Genomic DNA, 12865 nt, shown 5'->3' on the forward strand with positions numbered 1-12865 from the left:
TTAGGACTTTTTCATTAGCTGTAAAATGAATTAGTTGAGATAAAAAAGACTAAAAACATTGTTCTTGCCACATAATAAACATGTGGTTTGCTAACCCCACACACATCTTTTTAATGCATATTAAGTAGTTATTTATATTTTTGTAAATGCTGTTAATAGTTAGTTTGATAATGATTAATACTTGCGATTGAGAATGACAATAAACAACTTATTATATATATATATATGTTATCCTTGGAGGATATATTTTTAGGGGGACATAATATTCTTGCAGCCTATGGTATGGTGCCCCGATATTGCTTATATGTTACTAGTATATAGTAGATATTATTAGGTTACTTTATCAAAACAAAATCTATTTATTCAGTTTAAACACATTTTGTTATCATTTAGCTAGATGTTGAATGTGAATTAGGATTGATTATGAAATTGTTTTCTATTTTTGTTAGTGACTCTAAAAGACACAATGTTTTCTGTTTTTGTTAGTTAGTCGTAATCTATGCTTATATCAATTGCTTATTAGATATATTTTTATTTATTTTTTCTTATTATTGTACTATAGGATAATCAGTTGCCCATTTGAGGATTTCTATGTTGCCAGACATAAATTGAGTGTGTTCGTGGATGCATAGAAATTCTTAAATTGTCCCTTATTGGACAGTTCAATGTTGGATAGATAGTAATGTTTTCATTTATTTTAATTTAAATGCACATGCTTTGTTTCGATTCGTTTCTCCTAATTCTCTCTAGATATATTTCTCGCATTTACTTCCTCATCAAATATCCACACTTTGTGTGGATAGTTGACGTGTCAATCAAATACAAGATTAATATATTCTGGAGAGATAAGAGGAGATGCTGCAAAAATTTGGGCATGAGATTTAAATTGAATAATGAAAGCATTACTATCTATTCAATATTGAATGGGTAACTGATTTATCCTTTTAGAAAATTCTTTACTAAGGTCTAAAGATAAATGAAATTGTTTCTATGTTGCCAGACATAGATTGAGTTTGTTCATGGATACAGAAATTCTCAAATTGTCCCTTTTTGGACAGTTCAATGTTGGATAGATATTAATGTTTTCATTTATTCTAATTTAAATGCACATGCTTTTTTCGGTTCATCTCTCCTAATTCTCTCTGGATATATTTTTTGCATTTACTTCGTTATCAAATATCCACACTTTGTGTGGATAGTTGACGTGTGAATCAAATCCAAGATTAATATATTCTGGAGAGATAAGGGGAGATGCTGCCGAAATTTTGGCGTGACATTTAAATTGAATAATGAAAGCATTATTATCTATCCAACATTGAATGAGTGATTTATTCGCTTAGGAAATTCTTTACAAGGTCTAAGGATAAATGAAATTGTTTCATATCTTTAGAGATAGCTAGTGAGGATGAAGTCCTAACTACCCCTCGTGTTGGTGCCTCAGCCACATCACCATTTATTGTTGAGGGAGAGGGGTCTTCAGCTGCAAATAAAGGAAAGAAATAGTCAGCTATCTGGGATGATTTTGAAGAAGTAGTATTTAACAATGTCACCAAGATCAGATGTCTGCACTACAAAAGTCTATACACCAAAAGTGTCAGGGGGTCGACGTCTCATTTAAACAGACATAAACAAAATTGTGCAAGGAGACCTAAACATCCACTTTTAGGCCAACAATTGCTATCGTTTATAAAGTCCGAAGGATCTGCTTCTGAAGGTACACTTACCACTCATAAGTTTGAAAAAGAAAATCTGAAGGAGTGGCTTGCAAAGGTTATTATCATTGATGAGTAGCCATTTAAGATGGTAGAGAGTGAAATATTTATGGGATACAGTAAATTCTTTGATCCTCAGTTTGAGAAGGTCTCCCATGTTACTGTGAAGAGGGAGTGCATGAAGATGTATGCCAGTAAGAAAATGAAGCTGAAAGTAGTTTTAGATTCAATTTCAAGGGTAAGCTTGACGTCTGATATATAGACGGCGTAAAATCAAAGAAAGGATTACATTTCATTGACTGTACACTATATTGATGAAGATTAGAAACTCTACAAGAGTATTGAACTTTCGCCACCTTCCACCTCCCCATTCCTGTTTGGTTATTTCAGATTGCATTTACAACTGTCTACGATATTGATGCATTGAAAAAAAAAGTCAGTTCATTAACTTCAGATAATGCTTCAACAAATGACAGTGTAATATCATTCTTACGTAACCAGTTCAAGGTAACCGACAAATTATTTTTTGAGAGAAAAATATTTCATGTTCGGTGTTTTGTACACATTCTCAACTTAATTGTACAAGAATGGTTGAAATCAATTGACTAAACTATGAAGAATGTGAGAGAGAGTGTGAAGTACATAAGAGGCTCGTCGTCAAGATTGAGTATATGGAATGACTCGTCCAACGTTTAAATTTGAAGTATCCAAAAACATTGAAGCTAGATGTATGCACACGCTGGAATTTCACTTTTGAGATGTTGGATTCGGCCTTGGAATTGGAACATGCATTTCCAGAATATGCAGCGCGTGATAAAACATATGCTTGGTTGCCTACTGAAGATGATTGGAAAAAAGCGAAAGAAGTTTACAAATTTTTGAAGGTTTTTTATGACTGTACGAAATTTTTTTCTAGCAATAAGTTTCCTACATCAAATATGTTTCCTCCACCTGTGTGGAAGATTAAGGATGCCCTGAAGAAAGCTGCTGATGACAGTCTATTTTTTCTCCAAATCATGATAGGTGGTATGCAAATGAAGTTCGGTAAGTACTTGAATGATTGTCATTTAATAATGTCCTTAGCTATTGTTCTTGATCCTCGGTGCAAGATTAGTTATGTTAAGTACATCTTCATGAGGATTTATCCTAATGAAAAGGCAATATCTGAAACTTCGAAGGTTCGTGATGCAATCAAAGCATTGTACAAGGCGTACATAACCACAGTGTCCACAGCTAGTGCTTCTAAAGTTAGATCGCATGTTGCTTCAAGCTTCGATGATGATTACATGTCTTTCTTAGCAAAAGAAAATACAGACACAGACATGAAAGAATCAGAGTTAGACATGTATCTCAAAGAGTTAGTCGTACTACGACAAGATTCAGAGTTTGATGCTTTGGAGTGGTGGAAATTGAGAGTTAGTGAAGGAAAATACCTTACACTATCGACGATGGCACGAAATATTTTATCAGTTCTTATTTTAACCGTGGCATCGAAATCTGCGTTTAGCACAGGGAGTAGGGTCGTAAGTAAGACTAGAAGTTCCCTTGCACCAGATACAGTGGAAGCATTAATTTGTATACAAGATTGGTTGCGTCCGAGTCTAGGAGGTTATGATCTTGATGAGGAAGAGGATGAGAATGTGAATGAAAATCGCAACACATGAAACAAGAGTAATATGATGGATGTTTAGGATGGATGTTATGATCTTGTTAGTTTATTTGAATTTGTAAATGCTGTAATGGGTATTCTTTTAACTTTTATTTTTATTTATCTATTATGTTGATGGATGTTATGCAAGCTGCGCAATGCATTAATGACTCTTTTAAAAAAAAATTCATAAATTGCTTTTATTTTATGTCGGTATTTCATTATTGCTAAAAAGCTTAAAATACTTTTCCAACATAATATGTAGATATGTCTTCAAGTGAACCATCGATTGACATTTGAAATTATGGTTCCCTAGTTCATTCTCCAAAGTCTGGAAAGTTAAAGATTTTGTGTAATTTGTGTGGAGGCAAGTTTTTTAACAAAACTAATCGGCTCAGATTACATTTATCCTATCGGGGTAGAGATGTAAAACTGTGTCCTAAAGCCTCAAAAGAAATTGAAGTTCTTTTCTGAGCAGTTCTTGATTTAAACAAAAAAGCTTCCACTCCCAATTTAAACTTCTGAGGCAGAGAAAGAAGCTAAATTATTAGCATTGGAAGAAGAACAATTCCAACTCGCCTTAAAGTGCAGTATGGAAGAGGCTTCTGCACATCAGCGATGTCCTCCAAGATCACATGATGTCGAAGCAGGTTCAAGCTACACGGGTAAAAAGAATAATAGTAAGAATTCAGTTAAGTTTTTCTCCAGTCTAGGTGTGTTTTACAGGACGTTGGGAACTACATATAAATCTTCTCACAAAAATAATTTGAAAAATCTAATTCAAACTATACAAGAGGAGGGCGATAAAAAGCTATCTTCACCTTCTGAAGAGGGAGAGGTGAATGGGTACGTATATGAAGATTTAGATAGCAGCTCAGGCTCAGCAAATGAATCTCCTCGACAGTAGTTAGTAGTGTATGATTGTATTCATTTTATTTAAAATGTTTTATTTTATGTTTTGTCAAATGTATGTAAATGTAGTAAAATTATAATATATCCTCTCTCTCCCTCTCAATCTTTCTCTCCCTCTCTCTCTCAATCTCTCTATCTCTCAATTTCTCTCTTGACTTCTAGGATAGTTTACCGCTCATCTTTAAAGTGACAGTGATTCATCCACCTCACATACATATAACTTGAACGGCGTAGATTTATTCAAATACAAAAAGGAATTATAATGTCCTGACTCGTTAGATTTTTTGTGGGGTCTATAGTTCAACTATCTAAACTGTTGATCGATGGCCTTGTAATGGGACACATATTACTTGCCAAAGCTCTTTCTATGAACTTACTGTAAGGTTCGAAACTGGCCCGAACTCGCCTGATTGCTGCCGAGCTGGGTGTGGCTGGTGACCGGGCCGGGCCGGGTTGAGCCCAGTTCGACTCGGATCGACCCGTGTACACCCCTAGGAAACTGTGGTCAGTGACCGTTAAAAGTTCTATGTGCACGTGATGACGTTTTAGATCAAGCTAATATTTATATTTTCCCTTCATCCAGGTCTATTTTAGATCCAGATGATATTTTATATGTTCCTTTCATTTAGGCCTGGTTGAATGAAACATTACCGTGGGCATTACTGTGGGCCCTATGATGCTTGCAACCGTGGGCGTTCACTCACCACTGATTCCTTTGGTGTGGTCCACCTGAGATTTAAATCTACTATTTTTTTCTTTTTTTCAGAGAACTTCCTAAACTGCACGGTAGAAACAACGGATGGAGAGCGTGGATATACAACACATCATTAAGGTGGCCCCACGGTAACGGCAACACCCGCTTCACCAGGGTAACACCTAATCCGCTCCTTTGATAGGTACAGTGCCCGTTACCATACTGTATGGTGTTGCGGTAGGTTTCGATCCCTAACTGGATCCCCAGGATGATCTTAACCGTTCATGTTCTCGTTGCTACCACCCAGAAGCTATGATCTTATGATCCTGACCTTTAAATCTTAAATACGAGCCATTAAATATTCATCTTGATACACAAACACCCGTTCAGCAAATGCTTCCTTTGATGGGCTGGGGACCTAGATTCCAGAAAACGAACGGTTCAGATCACCATTTAAGATGCATACGGGTGGAAACCTGCCACCGTACTATATCCTAGTATAGTGGTGCCGTATGCTATCAAAACCTTCTGTTGTAAATACGGGCTACCTATCTTTGTACATACTGCACGTATCAGATGCTGCGTAGGCTTTAGTTTCACTCGTTTATGTGCATCCAGGCCATTTCTCTGACACAGTCAGGTGTACCAGAAAGTGCACTTGATTCCCTCTCCGCGAAAAGCTGCGTATGATTTTCAATCTCCACCTCCCGAATCTTTATGATGGGCCATCTAACCTTTTAAATGCCAATGAAATCAAGATTTTCCCGAAGTAAGCCGGAAATTAGACGCATATATTATATATTATGGCTTTTATAAAAATTAGATAAAAATAAGAATAAAATTATTAATCAATGCATTGCTAATATAACAAGTTATAGTGGTTCGGTGTTTAACAAGTAACTACTCCACTCCCAAAATTACTAGCTGTCCATTATTTTCAGGGTTTTTCCAGGCTTTTTTATTTTATTTTTTATGTTTATTTATTTTTAAAATTTTTTGTTAGCTTTTCACTACACCAAAATCGATGATTAGAAACGGCTCTGTTTTTTGTTTAGAAACGGTTCTATGCCGTACGGCTCTATTTTTGGTTTAGAAACGGTTCTATGCCGTACGTAACAAAGGTTAAAAAGGTAATTAAAATAAAAGGTGGATTTGGTTTCTAAAAGAGTGCCATCTCTCTCTCTTGCTATTTTCCAGCACTTTAATTCTCTTTTTTCCCTTTTCCAAACCCTATGCGGGGATTATCGCAATATTTGTGATCAAGGGCTACCGCCTAGGGCACGAACACCTCACCGTTGTCAAAGGAAGTTATTTCTCTAGCTGTCAGATTAGGCTCTCATTGTGATTCTCTTTTTCACATATCGGAAGGGTAGATCAGTGTCGTCGTTTGACAAAAGGGGGTTTTTAAAACCCTAGCATTGAAGGAAGTGTGGAAGTCGTGACTGGGAGCAGCTGTAGAAGATGGTGGCCTGAGGTCTGGATCTAGGGTTTGAACAAGCCACATTAGAGGATGACGGATTCAAAAGAGGTTTTCCCCTTAGATTTGGCCCAGATTTGAGGGTTTTCGTTGTGATTGCCGTTTGAGGGTGGAATTTGAGGGTTTTCCCCTTAGATTTGGCCCGGATTTGGACGAATTCGATTCAAAAGAGCTGGTTTTTAGGGTTTTGGATGCGATTTGGAGCGGATCTACTTGAAGTCGAAGCATTCGGCGGAGGGTTTCCTGTGGAAATTGCATTTTGAGAGAAATCCATTTTTCGGCCTTTTTTTAGGCGCTTGAAGTTAGTTCTGATTGGCATTGAAGTGGTTTGCGGAAAAATGGCAGTAGATCTATAGGAGATTTGAGCATTTTTATCTATCCGATCTGCCAATGGAGGTAGAACAAGAGAGAGAGGTTCATATCGGTCTTCTCTCATCTAATTCACTTAAATTTCTCTTCTTTTGCCTTAGCATACGCTCTTGGTTGCTGTAATTGATGATTTTGATATGCATTCCTTTAGTCTGTGATTTCGTTTTCTTGGTTTTCTTTTCCTTCTTCAGTCGTACATTTAACTTTTTCAGATTGTTTTAGGGCATTAATCCAAAAAGAGGCAGATCAAAAGCTCAAGTTGACCACACCAGAACAAATAGTGGGGATTGAATTCCTACAATTGAAAACGGGAAAGGGTTATCAATCTTGTCAGATTTTGGATTGGAAGATCTACGGTCGGAGTTAACAAAGAGTTTCGGGGGAAAGTCTGTCGGAAGCTCCATTTCCATCCGAAAATCTCGCTTAGCCCGGATGTTTTTGCCATTATGCTGTTCAACCTACCAGATCTTGTAATCTTCGTCTTTTTTTTGCTCGCATTTGTGGAATTGACGGAGAAAGCGCACGAGAACCGGAATGAATGGTTGAGTTGTAGGAATCGAGATCAGAGGATATAGGTGTAAAGCTTCGAGGAAGAGAAAGGGGTTCGAGGAGATTTTCCAGAAACTCGAATGGATGAGATCAGATTACTTTCTTGAAATTCTCTATTTTGAAGTTTTGTAGCTAAAAATCTTTGTTTTTTTCCAGCCAAACTATAGGAGATTCAGGCAAAAAGAAGTCTTCAGAACTTTGTATTTCCAGCTATAAGCAGAGTTTGGAATTTTTTTGTGGAAAATAGGATTTTTTTTTTTTTTTGAGACTTACATTTCCTTTTCCCTTTTGAAACAGGCACTGACAATGAAGAGGTGGAGTACAAGCCTCTCCCTGGTGATCCAAGAAATGGTACTTAAAAAGAGACTAGGGCATCTGGAGATGCAGAGGCGAGTTTATGTTGTTAGTTGTATTCCCATCTATCTAAGCTGTTGGAGTAATTTCTTGTAACCATGCCAAGTCCCAGTTCTTCAGAATGTTTACTGGAAGGACCTCATCCTTCTTGTCTCTGTTTGGATTGCACTCCTTGCACTACAGATTGCCAAGGTGAGAGCTCTACTATGCCTCATTTTCATGTTCAAGTGCGGTAGATTTTCCTGTATTGTGTTCGTTAGCACATGAGCAAACCCATTAGTAGCTTTGCCTGTTTGATGCAGAATTACACAGCAACCTGTTCAATAGCATACTGGGTTTTGAACTTATTGCAGGTACAATCTTGCTCTGATCCTTGGTCTACACACATTTTGAACTTATTGAGATGTGGTTACAAAATTTAAGTACAGTAGTTATTTGATTTAAAAGAATTACACTGTTTACATTTGGGACAACAGATAGGAATGTTATCTCTTTACAATTAGTTTACAAGAATATGTTATAGTCTGTTTTCCATAATTTTTTAGTACTTGGGCCCCATTCAACTCAACCTGCATATTTTCTGACCGAGCAACTCAAAGAGTTTTTAAGATAACTTTGATCAGAGATGAATGCTCCTGAGAAGCCTGGTTTTTAATGTGTTGGAGTATCAAATGTCTGTCAATTGATATCTCTCAGATCCTAGTTGTTGTTGGGGTGTCTCTACGTGAGGCAGTTAGCTTATACAATGGTAGGAGAGTAATCGCATCCAAGGGAGATGAAGGGACAAACTGGAATGTCCACCATCTTGAGACTCTTGGATCCCCAATATTTAATCATTGGCATATTTTGGAACCTGGTCAATATAGGCCATTTTGCTGCCTAGGTAAGGTGATGCCAGAATGGCTTCTCATGCGGTTCATATTTCCTGTGTCTTATAGCTGCTCGTCCTGTGTCCCCACTTGATGAGGTTCTGTTCTAGGAAATGTATTGGCTGATTTTCTGGCTGCTTTAACATTGATATGAACTGCATAATTCTGCTTGAATGAATGGAAGTGTTAAAAAGTATTGGCCATTTGATATGGAGCTGATTCTTTATTCTAATCTTTATATTAGGAAAGTGAGGAAGAAGTCACTGATACTGAAGGCAGCACTGCTTTCTTTTGATTTCAAATCTCTTTGACTATTATGTTTTCTTGTTCTGTACATCATGAATGCACTGGCTAGCTGGATGGTGGAAGTGTCACGTCCGTTGACATTTTCTTGGTGTTAAGTATCATCTTTAGTAAACATATCATTATGAGACTCTAAAAGAAAACATGCTAGCATGTGAGATATGTGAAAATTGTCCTCAGTGATGAAGAACTGAACATGATTTTATTTGGAAGGTGTTGACAGGAAAAATTGAATCCATTCGATGTTAACCGTAACTAGCTGGAAGATACTATTCAGTAATGAGTTGGAAGGGGAAAAAAAAACTGTATAATTACAAATCATTGGTACTAGCCTTTACTAGGACCAGCTGTTGGAATCATTGACTGACTGCATTTGTTTACTAATTAATTGAAGCATGGATAATTAACATTATAGTCTAGTCTATTTTGGAAATTACAAGATTCATGGTTTATGTATTAGCATTTGGTGTGGGTGCATGTATATACAACACGCATGTTTGCTTGTGAGGGTGCATCTGACTTTAGCAATTGTGTATGTTGTACAGTTGCAGAATGTGGACAGGTGGACCCTCCATAGTGGAGAACCACTGAATCCATAACCCTATCTATTGTAGGGGATTGAAAAAGAAAGTGAATAAGTGTAATGTGCAAGCCATATAACAATCAAAAGAAAGGGTCAAGAGTATAGAAATAAGTGAGAAGATGGTGAGGAATTTTTCCATCTTACCAATAAATCCTTTTTTTTTTCTTTTTTTAAAAAATGATGTTTACACTTGTTGGATGCTGTCTTTTTTTATAGAAATGAAATTCCATGGAGAGATTAATGCCTTTGTAATTTCCATTTCCTATCATGTATCTTATGCTTGAGGCAAAGTTAATCATGTGTGAATGCAAATGAAAATTTTCTTCTAGCAAAGAATGTGGCATAGAGATAGAGGGCAATCAATCAGTAGGGAGGCCAATTAGAACTGTACATTTCCTATTGCTAGATCTATTATTTTAAAACATACAGTAATTGGACCAGTTTCTGTGAATTAAACCTAGATGTTTAAGATTGTGGGTGTGAGGATTTCACATATGGCATTGGCATTTTGAAACTCTGTCGTTTGCATCACCTGCCATACAAACCTTTCCGGGGGAAAAAAAAGTACAATTTTGATTGTTTTGAATTATCATCTGCGTGCCACGTGTATAATAGATTACTAACATAGTAACACCGTTGTTACACATCTGACCATCTACCGAACAAATTTGATTATTTCCACCAGAACCTGAGCATTATCGAGGGCCCAAGCTTAAAGTTGCTATTATTAGAGCTGGGTTGGCTGGCATGTCTACTGCAGTGGAGCTTTTGGATCAAGGCCATGAGGTTTGGCTCAGATTTTCTCTAGAATGGTTCTTCTTCTTAGGTTGATCTTATGCATATCCTTTATGTTTGTGTGCTACTATAGTTTGAGGTATTTAGGCCCGCGGATCATGCTTGTTCCCTTGAGTTTTGAGTCATCATTATTGGTTTCTGCCCGAAAGAATAAAATTTTTGATTGTAAGTATATTCTACTGATTATTCTAAATGGGCAAAGTACCCCTGCTAACACATATTGAGTTCCAAATCTCCATGGAGTCTTTTGTGACAAGGAACCTTTTTTTTTTTTTTTTTAATTACAAATTTTCAAAGAGTGCACATAGCATAGATTTGTATCTACTATAAATTTTTAGTTGTAATCTTAACAGAAAACTTTTACTTGGAAAATGTGAGATTACATGTGTAATGCCATTATATTATCCATCATGATGTGATTATGATATAGAAATATTAGATTTGTAAAACTGATGAAGTATACTTCCAATTCCACAAATCCTATTTTCGGAGCTTGCAGATTGTAGTTCTGAATACCATTGTTAGATTTGTACCTGTAACTGTACCTGTGACTCTATCAATGCCACCTGCCTTCTATACATGTCATTCATGGAATTTGGCATTGTTGACATGGCTGTAGGATAAGCATTCTATTCATCATAGAAGTTCCTTATTAGCTGCTTGTTCATTGTGTCAGAGCAGAAATGGTTCTGTACCTCTGTTGGATTAGTTCCATATAGCCTTTCCTTTGGATAAATCTCTCCTCACACATTTCCATGCTTAATATGATTATAAAACTGATCCAGGTGATTTTGTTTTCTGTTGTGCAGGTTGATATTTATGATTCACGGTCTTTCATTGGTGGAAAAGTGGGCTCATTTGTAGATAAGCATGGGAATCACATTGAGATGGGACTTCATGTCTTCTTCAGTTGTTACAACAACCTTTTTTGCCTGATGAAAAAGGTGTAATCCCCATCCTTTGTCATAAAACTCAATCTCTGGACCCAGAAATGTGAACCATCTCCAGTGAGTTGAGGCATATTGATGGGTTAATTGACATTGGAGTAATTATTTCAATGCAATTAGTAGCAGTCCTTGTGTTTACTTGCTCTCAATTTGAATTGCCTATCCTAAGATATTGATGGGTTAATTGACATTGTAATAAATTCTTTAAAAGAACGGACGGGAAATCATTTTCTCTTAGGAACAACCATATGGCTGTTTTGTTCATTTCTGTATTGAAGTTTCAGTTGGTAGTTAAGCTTTCATTTCCATTTAAGCAGCAAATATAACAAGACACTTTACAAGCCTCCTCTGGAACTTCTTCAGATTCTTCCTGAAAAGTTGACAATTAGAGTTATGCTACCAAATCCTCATGCCAGATGCACATTTGATATTGTTTTTAAGTTTATTCTGAGTACTTGCTTCCTTTGAAACAAACTGTAGTTTATAGTAGCTATTCATGTATGGTTGTTGAATGGATGTCTCCTAGATGATATTTTCTTCTCTTGTTTCCAAAATTACAGCACCATATCTAAGTTGAAGGATATACAAATAGGGGAAATTGTTGCTTCAAAAGAGATATTAATAGGTTCTTTAACAAAGGAGGTATTGTTGCTTCGAAAGAGATATTAATAGGTTCCAAAATTCATGCATCTCTTCTTTTTTATTGTCCTTTTCTCAAGTTTTAAACTAAAAAACACTTCATGGATTGACCACCAAAATCTTATCTTTTGTAGTATAGTCTGGCCCAACATTTGCTAACTACACACGCACCTTTACACGTATGCCCAGGGGTCATGAAATTCCCCTTGGATGGGAAGCAAATTTTACTTGTTTGTGATTCTTTTCCATGTGCTGGCTTCTTTACACGCCTAGCCAAGACTCGGTGAGTTTGGTATCCCTGATTCAGTGGTTTGTACAAGATTTCATATAGGTATTTAGCAAATTTGAGTTGACTCGGCATGTTTTCAATTGTGCTTGGGTCAGGAAGCTATTAGACTCTTTATGAATTTCTTGTGGTTTTCTAAATAGGGATTGAGTGTAGGATTGGCTATTGGCTTGTATTCCGGCATCACATATGGCCTACAAGAAGCTTAGGGAGCTCATGATTTGGTAACTTTCACATGCTTTTATTTGTCCGCTTTTTATCTTAAAGATTCGATTAGTTACATGTGTGGACCCATGCATCCATATAGGAGGCATGATCTTCAGGTGGGGCCCATTTAGAAGTTAGGTAGGACCATCCATCAGCTGGGTCAGAGTACAACAACCAATGAATAGGCCCAAGTCTTATTAGCAGACCACCCTTTGTTTATTACACTGGTGTTGGCTTCTTACAGTGGCCCACAAATCACAGCAATTTCAAGTTACATGCAATGACTAAAGGAGTGAATTTCCTGCAGAAAAATAGTGTGGTGGCAGGGGCGTTGATAGGAGCGGCATTGGTGCTCACTTGCGAGGACACCTCTAATGAGCAGGTTATTCATTGCGCCATCACTGGAGCAGTGCTCTCAACAGCTGTGAATCTTCTTGTCGGGGTATTTTAGATCTTACTCATCTTTGTTACAAACTAGAAATTGCAGTTTCCTTTATTATGCTCTGTAGATTTTTTTTAGA

The 12865-nt window shown here is 36.8% G+C and overlaps 2 long non-coding RNA genes across 3 annotated transcripts; both read left to right on the forward strand.

Moving 5' to 3' along the window:
• Positions 1-6171: 6171 nt before the first annotated feature.
• On the forward strand, positions 6172-8508 carry LOC131253117 (uncharacterized). The gene is made up of 3 exons (XR_009174927.1): positions 6172-6857; positions 7035-7907; positions 8018-8508. It is a non-coding gene; the product is annotated as an uncharacterized LOC131253117 (long non-coding RNA).
• Positions 8509-9789: 1281 nt separating this feature from the next.
• On the forward strand, positions 9790-12459 carry LOC131253913 (uncharacterized). 2 transcript variants are annotated; one of them, XR_009175350.1, is made up of 3 exons: positions 9833-10256; positions 11075-12182; positions 12294-12459. It is a non-coding gene; the product is annotated as an uncharacterized LOC131253913 (long non-coding RNA). The 2 variants fall into 2 exon arrangements; XR_009175349.1 differs by lacking the exon at positions 12294-12459 and having other exon boundaries at positions 9790-10256; positions 11075-12244.
• Positions 12460-12865: the final 406 nt, after the last annotated feature.

The sequence above is a fragment of the Magnolia sinica genome, chromosome 8 (genome assembly GCF_029962835.1).
Source record: "Magnolia sinica isolate HGM2019 chromosome 8, MsV1, whole genome shotgun sequence".
NCBI classification, from domain to species: domain Eukaryota; kingdom Viridiplantae; phylum Streptophyta; class Magnoliopsida; order Magnoliales; family Magnoliaceae; genus Magnolia; species Magnolia sinica.